The sequence below is a fragment of the Diceros bicornis genome, chromosome 6 (assembly GCF_020826845.1).
Source record: "Diceros bicornis minor isolate mBicDic1 chromosome 6, mDicBic1.mat.cur, whole genome shotgun sequence".
NCBI classification, from domain to species: domain Eukaryota; kingdom Metazoa; phylum Chordata; class Mammalia; order Perissodactyla; family Rhinocerotidae; genus Diceros; species Diceros bicornis.
The window spans coordinates 60,200,526-60,210,051 of record NC_080745.1 but is presented as its reverse complement, the minus strand read 5'-3'; the positions used below and the strand labels follow the sequence as shown (position 1 = coordinate 60,210,051).

Below are 9,526 nucleotides of genomic sequence, written 5' to 3'. Positions count from 1 at the left end.
AAAAATGCATGCCAAATTGTTATAAGTAGATTTCTCTGGGAGACAAGCTGACAAAAGGCTAATGGGTGATGCCACTTCTCATTTCATACACTTCAAGACAGAAGGTAGGAAAAGTGATGATGGTAGTTCAAGAATCCAATTGGTAATGACTTCCAGGAATTTTGTTCTTGTTCAGGGAGAAAAGAAAAACACTTAGAACACATGGCTAGCAAGGTGAAAGCATATGTTAATAATGCTAAGTTTGAAACATAAAATAACAAGAACATGTCAAATCTTTTAGTGTTCACCATGACACCAAATTTGAACATTGATTATTCATTCCTCCCTATTGCTGATCTTCTCACTGTTTCCCTACAGGTTGAAGCTGCTTCTAGAAACAATTTTTCTCACTTTCAAATCCAAACCTCAAGTAAACTCTAGGTGACACTCAGCCAAAAGAGTTTGTCTGCCCTCTTTCCCTTTGTCCCTCTGTGTGCTTATCATTATGAGGACCAGCATGGCCTCTTCGGACCCTGTTTTGTTCCATTTCTTACCTTCGTTATGCACAAAAGAAGGAAACTCTAAGAACTTACTGAGCAAATAATAATGCTTTTTATTTAGAATATGCAGGGGACAAATGGCTGTGTATCAGCTTATACTAATCATTTCGCTCTGTTTCACAGTGGTGACATAGTAATAACTCAATATTCGATAAGTATCAGCATATGTGGTGGCTGATACAAGTGTTAGAGAGAATAAAGAATAGCACATACATTTGGGCAGTGAAACTCAGGGAACTGTCCATTAACGGAGGTTGGATGTTCACTGGATATTGCCAGACTGGGGAGATATGAGATGAGAGGTCAGAGAAGGCATTTCTGGGAAGGGGATGAAGTGGGAAGGAGGTGAACAATGTCTCAGAGGAGGGGGAGTTGCAGATGATTGCACATCAGCAGGCAGACGGTCTGCCCTTCCTCACACAGGAATAAAGCAGAGCTGGTATGAGGGTGGCATATGGCCCAACCCACTGGCAACTGGAGTGATGTCGATGTCCTTTGGGTCAACCACAGGTTTCAGGGTAAATTTCTGTAAAATGGTGGTCAGGAATAAAAACAGCTCCATGCGGGCCAGGCCCTCTCCCACACAAATCCGTTTTCCTGAAAATAACAAACATAGAGAATTTGTTCCTTGAACATTATGTTTTGAACTGTCACAAAACTTATGCAGTAACTATCCAATGAATGACCAAAGAGATAGAGGACTAGAAGGAGGGTTAGAGAGACAGATGAATAGAAGGATGGACACACTTGCTATTCGCCTAGTATCTTAATGGGAGACCTTCGTTCAACAAATATTTATTGAGTATCAGCTCTATGCCAAGCACTTCCATACGTATTCCTACATTATAACTGCTCTTTTCACATTTCCAGTTTCCATCAGTCTTTGTAGAAACACACCTACTTTGCTTGTCCAAATGAGTTGAAGGCAGAAGGACTGAGAGGAGGGAACTCACATATCTGTTTCCCTTTCTACCTCTGGCAAAAAATACAGCCAAATATTTGTTTTCGTTTATGTGCTTTCAAAAGCACCTGTCTAAATGTGTCACCTTCTCACTTTAAAATACTAAATGTTAGGGTCAGCCCGGTGGCGTAATGGTTAAGTTTGTGCACTGCACTTCGGCGGCCCGTGATTCGCGGGTTTGGATCCTGGGCGCGGACCTACACGGTACTCATCAAGCCATGGTGCGGTGGCATCCCACATACAAAACAGAGGAAGATGGGCATAGATGTTAGCTCATGTACAATCTTCCTCAAGCAAAAAGAGGAAGATTAGCAACAGATGTTAGCTCAGGGACAATCTTGCTCACCAAAATATATATATATATAAAATGTCTTCCCCATCTGTCCCATGAGATGAGATCTAAATAGGTTGAACTTCACATTTTGTGAAATTCACATTTTGTTCCCAGTCTGATGTTCCATATCATTCTTTCCATTCTTCACACCCTCTACTCTTGGCTCTAGCTGTACCCACGCTTCATCATCCTCTAATACACCATGAAGTTTCTAGCTTTATCTCATGCTGTTCCAGTTGGTTAAGGTGCACATCCCTTATACTTCCTTCAAAACCTATGTCCCATGTCATTTCCTCTTTACAATCCTTGTGATCCCCTCAGGCAGTAAAATCTTGCCCTCTCTGAGTTTCCTCAGCATCATATTCACACTTCGTTTGAAGCACAGATCACTTTGAATCATAATTCTCTGTTTATTTATTTTTCTACCATACTAAAATGTGTGTTCCTTGAAGAGAAGTCTCGGTCCTTGACATCTTGGTATGTACAGTGCAAGACCCAAAGCAGGCACCAAGGTCGTCGAATAAATGAGGCCGACTCTGTGGCCAGAGACTCAACACTCACAATGTAGCTGTGGAGACTCGATATCCAAGATGTGTGATGTGAGTGGAGGAAGATCAAGGTGCTCTGGAACCACTGCAGGGTATCCTGCCACGTTCCCAAGATCTCCCTGACGCAACAGTTAGTTGGCAGGTTCTGACCTCCTCGAGCTTCAGGAAATGTCCTGCTCCTGTGGTCCACTCTGTAAAAGTGCCCTGCCTTCTCTTCTCTCTTTGCTCCCCGTCCCTTGTGAGGCAGTTCAAATTTCCATTCTGCTGTTAGAATGTTGCTTATTCCATTTTATGCTACATAAAATGTGGGGTATGAATGAGCAGGAAGCAGGCAGCTTCCCCTTCTGGTCTCCTGAGCAGCCTGCGTTTTCCTCTCCCACAGCACGAGTCTTACTGGATGAAAATGATACGTTTACTAATCTGCTTCCCTAACTAGGGAAGAGCCAGTGCTCCCTAGCTCACGTTCTCATTCTGTGCTTGTGGATACTTGTAACCCCACAGCTCAGTCCGGGGAGTGAGGGATATCACATAGAAAACACTCAAAGTGGTGGAGTTATACACCTTTCTCATAGGAGGTGAGGAAAGTCTAAGAGTTTCACCTTCTAAGAGGAGTTCTTGGCGATATGCTATTTATCATTATATTAGTGATTAGCCGAGTGAAATATATATACAGGCAGAAGTCAATCAATCTATTCTATCGCTTTTTCACTTTCAAAGAACTGAGTCAGCTCCCCAAAGTTCCAATAATGGGGATGTATGGTTGGGGGGAAGTGCATGGGCATTGCGAGTGGTGCTCATGAACATGGACGAGGAGCAATTCCACCAGCCCCAGTGTGGACACCATGGAAGTTCCAACTGATGCCATGAAGGTAACCTGTCCCCTGAAGTACTGAAGGAAATACATCTTTATTACCTGCTGAGAAGGCCATGAAGTGGTCACTCTTTTTAAAGTTGCCTTTCTCATCCAGGAAGTGGCCAGGGTCAAACACCTCTGGTTTGGGGAATTCTTTGTCATCGTGTAGCACAGAATTCAGTGATGTTAATATGGTCGTGCCCTGGAAAGAACAGATGAAGATAAACTGAGTTATGAAGAAGTCGTGGAGCTGGAAGAAATGCTGCAAATCATTTAGTCCAATCTTATGATCTATAGATGAGGAATCCTAGGTCCAAAGGACAGTGGCATTTTGAGCCAGACAGAACAGTTAATAAACAAGGATAAGTTTAAGATCAGTGGCAGTGATGTTGCTCAAGTAGACTCCAATGACATTTGAAATACTGAGTGCTTGGTTACTTGGGTGTGAGACCTCTGAATTCCCTCTACTTACCACAACGTTTGGACACTGGTGTCTGTCCCACCATCTGCTCTATTTCGTCCCTTCAGTTTTCATACATCTCATAGGTGGATTATGGTTTAAAATGGAAGCCTCTGCTGACTCTTGAAGAGTCAGGAGTATTTGTAATATGTTCATAATGTGTTTTTTAAATAGAGGTCTGATCTGATTAAAAATGACTTCTGGGGCCAGCCCCATGCCCTAGTGGTTGCGTTCAGTGCTCTCCACTTAGGCAGCCCAGGTACAGTTCCCAGGCATGGACATACACCACTCGCCAGCAGCCATGTGTGGCAGCAACCCACATACAAAATAGAGGAAGATTGGGGGCTGGCCTGGTGGTGTAGCGGTTAAGTTCACATGCTCTGCTGTGGCAGCCCAGGTTTTGCAGATACAGATCCCGGGCACAGACCAACACACTGCTTGTCAAGCCATACTATGGTGGCGTCCCATATAAAGTAGAGAAACATGGGCGCAGATGTTAGCCCAGGGACAATCTTCCTCAGCAAAAAGAGGAGGATTGGCAATGGATGTTAGCTCAGGGCTAATCTTCCTCACAAAAAAAAAAGTGGAAGATTGGCACAGATGTTAGCTCAGGGCGAAACTTCCTCAGGAAAAAAAAAATGACTTCTGGCAAATCCATACAGACAGAAATAGATTAGTGGTTGTCAGAGGCTGGAGGGAGGGAGAAATGTGAAATGATTGTTTGATGGGTAGGGGACTTCTTTTGGGAGGTGATGAAAATGTTCTGGAAATAGTAGCTATGGTTGCACAACATTGTGAATGTACTAAATTTCACTGAATTGTACACTTTAAAACAGCTAAAATTGTAATTTTTATGTGATGTGTATTTTACCACAATAAAAAAGAAAATTTACCTAAGAGAAAAAATGACTCCTTAGATAATATCAAAAAGTACATTAATAACTACTGAGCATTTATCTTTGGGATGAAATTTGTTTCTCCTAATTTAAAAATATGGGTAACTCTTCATTATGGATGAATCCTAGCTTTAAAAGAAACACACAGAGAGGGGCCGGCCCTGTGGCCGAGTGGTTGAAGTTCCATGCGTTCTGCTCTGGCGGCCTGGGTTTGTGGGTTCGGATCCCAGGCGCGGACCTGCACCACTCATAGGCCATGCTGTGGAGGCATCCCACATACAAAAAAAGGAAGAGGATTGGCACAGATGTTGGCTCAAGGTGAGCCTTCCTCACAAAAAAAAAAAAAAAAAACCACACAGAGTGATGATACAATTAGAAAAATTATCATTTCTGAACAACTCAGGTAAAGATCATCAATTAATTCTAAAACTGTTAGATGAATGATTTAGGAAACAGGATATTCACAAGGTCTTAAAGTAGCATGCTATGCATTTTTTTATTAATTACCTATGAAAAACAGAACCTCAGCAATGGAGAGTTATGGCAGACACCTCCATAATAAGTGATTACCTTGGCATCATCAATAATGAAATAAACTGACATTACATGTCTCCAGCCAAAATGTGATTACAGTGGGACATACACAACATCCTCTATGTGATTTTCTTGTCAAAAACACAGACTTGGAATCTAATCTCAAGAAAACAATCACACAAAACCAAATTGAGAAATGTTTTACACGACAACTGTCCTGGACTCTTTAAAACGGTCAATGTATTGAAATGAAACAAATAAAGGAAAAGGAACTGTTCTTGATAACAGGGCACTAAAGGGACAGATAACCAAATTATATACTTGTTCCTTGATTGGATACCAGATGTCCCCTCAAAAAAAACTATAAAAGATTTTTTAGGATAATTGAGAAAATCTTATTACAGGCTATCTATTAAAGCTATCGTGAAGATGATAATTCCTTGAGTGTGAGAGCTATTATTAGTATGTAAAGCAAACTCCTTGTTATTAGAAGATACATGCTGAAGTAGTTAGGGGTTAAGTGTGGTAAGTAGATGATAGATTCATAGATAGATAGATAGATAGATAGATAGATAGATAGATAGATAGATGGATGCAGGTGGATATGTAGTTAAAATACAGATATGTATACATTTTCATATACTGTATATATATATATATATATATATAGCCATTGTGTGTGTGTTTTACATGTTATTTAGATTTTAAAAATTTTTTAATTCAAAATTGGGAGAAAGTTCCACCACCTAAGTTTATCATACTTAAGGTCTATAATTTTGTCTTTAAAATTGTTGCCTTGTATATGTTAAAACAAGTAATACCTGAAGATGTTACTTTAAGATTTAGGAAGTAGGTATATTTTCAGTAAATGGTGCTGGTACAAGTAGATATCCATAAAGAAAAGAAATGAAGTATGATCATTACTTCACATCATGGGTGAAAATGAACTTTAAATGCATCATAGACCTAAATATAAATGGTAAGGGTAATTATTTGGAAACTTGTGCTTGAACATAATTTTTTAGATAGGACAAAAAAGCACAAATCATAAGAGAAATAATTGATTATTTGGACTTCATCAAAGTTTAAAAATTCCGCTCTTCGAAAAACATTCTTTATGCTCAACATCACTAGTCATCAGGAAAATGCAAACCAAAACCACAATGAGTTATCACCTTACATCCATTAGAATGGCTATTATCAAAAAAACAATTGCCTATGAGTATGTGGAGAAAAGTGACCCCTTGTGCACTGTTACTGGGAATATATATTGATACAGCCACTACCTGAAACTCTATGCAGTCCCTCAAAAAATTAAATATAAAATTACCATATGATTCTGCAAGCCCACTTCTGGGTAGATATCCAAAGGAAATGAAATCACAATCTCAAAGATGTCTGCACCCCATGTTTATTGCAGCATTATTCACAATGTCTAAAATAGAGAAACAACTGAAGTGTCCATCGTTGGATGAATGGATAAGGAAAATGTGACATATACCTATATACGGGATATTATTCAGCCACAAGAAGAAAATCCTGCCATTTGCAACAACATAGAGGGGCATTGAGTACAGCATGTTAAGTGAAATAAGTCAAACAGTGAAAGACAAATACTGTATGATCTCACGTATATGTGGAATCTAAAAAAATCAAGCATATGGAAATAAAGAGGATAACGGTGGTTGCCAGTAACTGAGGGTTTGGGAAAATGGGCAGATGTTGGTCCAGCGATACAAACGTCTGGTTCTAAGATGAATACATTTTGAGGATTGAATGTACAACATGGTCACTACAGTGAAGAATACTACATTATACACTGGCAACTTGCTAAGAGAGTACATCCTAAATGTTCTTACCCTTGGGAAAAAAATAGTGATTATGTCAGGTGATGGAGGTGTTAATTCACCTTATTGTGGTAATCATTTTGCAATATATACATATATCAAATCATAATGCTGCATACCTACTAAATGTTAAATGTCAATTATATCTCGATAGATCTGGCAAAAGATAAAATGAAAGGTGTAATTTGTAGGTTTGAAGGAGGCATACAAAAACTGAGAGCACATACTGTCTTATTCTGTTTGTATGTATTCAAGAGAGTGCACAATAAGCTGTCACTGTTTTGTGATGTAATTGTTAGTGATTTAAATTCCCTGAACTTCAGTTTCCTTTTTTCTGAACATAATGTGAGATAATAAACATAACTTCAGATGGATGTATTAAGGCAAAAATGAAAGAAAAAGACATTCTTTAGAAACTAAAAAGAGAAAAAAAGAAAAAACCACAGACTGGGAGTAAATATTTGCTACACTTATATATGATAAAGGACTTGTGTAGAAAAATATATTAAAAATTGTAATAATAAATAATAAGTCAAACAACCCAGTAAAAAATGGGACTATAATTTGAGCAAACACTTTACCCAAAATCATATACGAATGGAGAATCAACGCATGAAAAAAAAGTAAACATCACTATTTATCAAGAAAATAGAAGTTAAACAAAATATGATATCACTACACAACCACTACAGTGTCTAAAATTTATAAAGACTAACTAATGGCAAGTGGTGGATGGTATCTGGAGCACCTGGAACTCTCATACATTGCTAACAGGAATGTAAAATGTCACAGCCACGTTCCAAAACAGTTTGGTGGCTTTTTATGAAGTGTAACAGTTAAGCAACAATCCCACTCCTGGGTATTTACCCAAAAGAAATGAAAATTTATGTCCACACAAAAACCTGTATACAATGTAGAAGATGACTGACAGTAGAATTAAAGTAAAGTCTAAAGTTTTGAACTAGCAGAGAGATGAATTATTAAATCTTACAATTTGTAAATAAAACTCTACTTTAGGAGGTAAATGTATACAGAATTTTTGATGTCAGAATAAACTTTATTTAAAACCTAAAAAAGAACCTGTATACAAATGTTCATAGTACCTTTATTTAAATAGTCCCAAACTGGAAACAAGCCAAATATTCATCAATTAGTGAACAGATAAACAATTTGTGGTACTCCATAAGGTGGAATACTATGCATCAATAAAAAAGGAACAAACTAATGACACATGCAATAACAAAGATGAATCTCAAACACATTCCACCACATAAAAGAGCAGAGATAAAGGTTTATATTGATTACATGTTATTCCATTTATGTCACGTTCCAGTATATTGCATTCGTGAAAAGGCAAAACTGTAGGACCAAAAATAGATCAGTGGCTACCAAGGGCTGAAACTGGGGGAGTGGATTGGTTGCAAAAGGAGAATGAAGGAACTTTGGAGATGATGGAAACGTTTTATATCTTAGTTGTGGTGGTACTTACATGACTTCACATATTGGTCAAAGCTCATTAGACTTTACAGTTAAAAAAGGTGAATTTCCGGGTCCAGCCCGGCGGCGCAAGCCGTTAGGTGCGCGCTCTCTGCTGCAGTGGTCCGGGGTTCACCGGTTCAGATCCCGGGAGCGCACCAACACACTGCTTGGCAAGCCATGCTGTGGCGGGGTCCCACATAAAATGGAGGAAGACGGGCACGGATGTTAGCCAAGGGCCATTCTTCCTCAGCAAAAAAAAAAGAGGAGGATTGGCAGATGTTAGCACAGGGCTGATCTCCTCACAAAAAAAAAAAAAAAAAAAAAACGGGAAACTTTCTTTTCTATAACTTATACCTCAAGTTAAAAATAGAGTAATACATTAAGTCACAAAATGCATCTATGGTGAAAAGTAAGTCTCCCTCCCATCTAACAACACAAAGCCATTTAGACTTTCCAGAAACAATCATTCCCACCAACGAGTTATATGCCCTTCCAGAGAATATGTCCTTCTTCTCAGAAACATTACTCAGATCAGGCAGATAAACCTATATACATTTATGCCACTTATCACTCTCTTCTTTTTTTATCCAAATGACAAGAATCTCCTGCATCTTGATTTTTTTATTTAGTAAAATGATTTGGATATAGTCCCATATCAACACATGTATATCTGCCTTATTCATGCTACATAGTATGAATGTGCCATCACACTACTGATGAACAATTAGATAATTCAAAATATTTTTATTACAAACAATGATACAAGGACAATTTTTTTGGACATTCCTTCATTAGCACTTATAATAGACACCAAGAATTTTCATTTTTGCATTATAAATTACTATATTTTATGTTTTAATAGATATCCCCAAAATGTTCTCCAAAAAAAATGTACTTATTTATAATCCTGCCAGTGGCACTTGAAATACTAGTTTACACATATCCTCACCAACACAATGTTTTCTCAGCCTTTAACTTCATCAATCTGATAGGTGAAAACGTTGTCTCACAGTCTTAGCTTGTATTTTGCATGTGTTGCCTGGTTTAATTCTTGCAACGTTCTATCAAGGTAGAC

The 9,526-nt window shown here is 38.4% G+C and overlaps 1 pseudogene; it reads right to left on the bottom strand.

Annotated features, from left to right (window-relative positions):
* Positions 1-577: 577 nt before the first annotated feature.
* The window catches only part of LOC131407276 (cytochrome P450 2C18-like), a 35,919-nt pseudogene continuing 26,970 nt past the window's right edge, over positions 578-9,526 (bottom strand).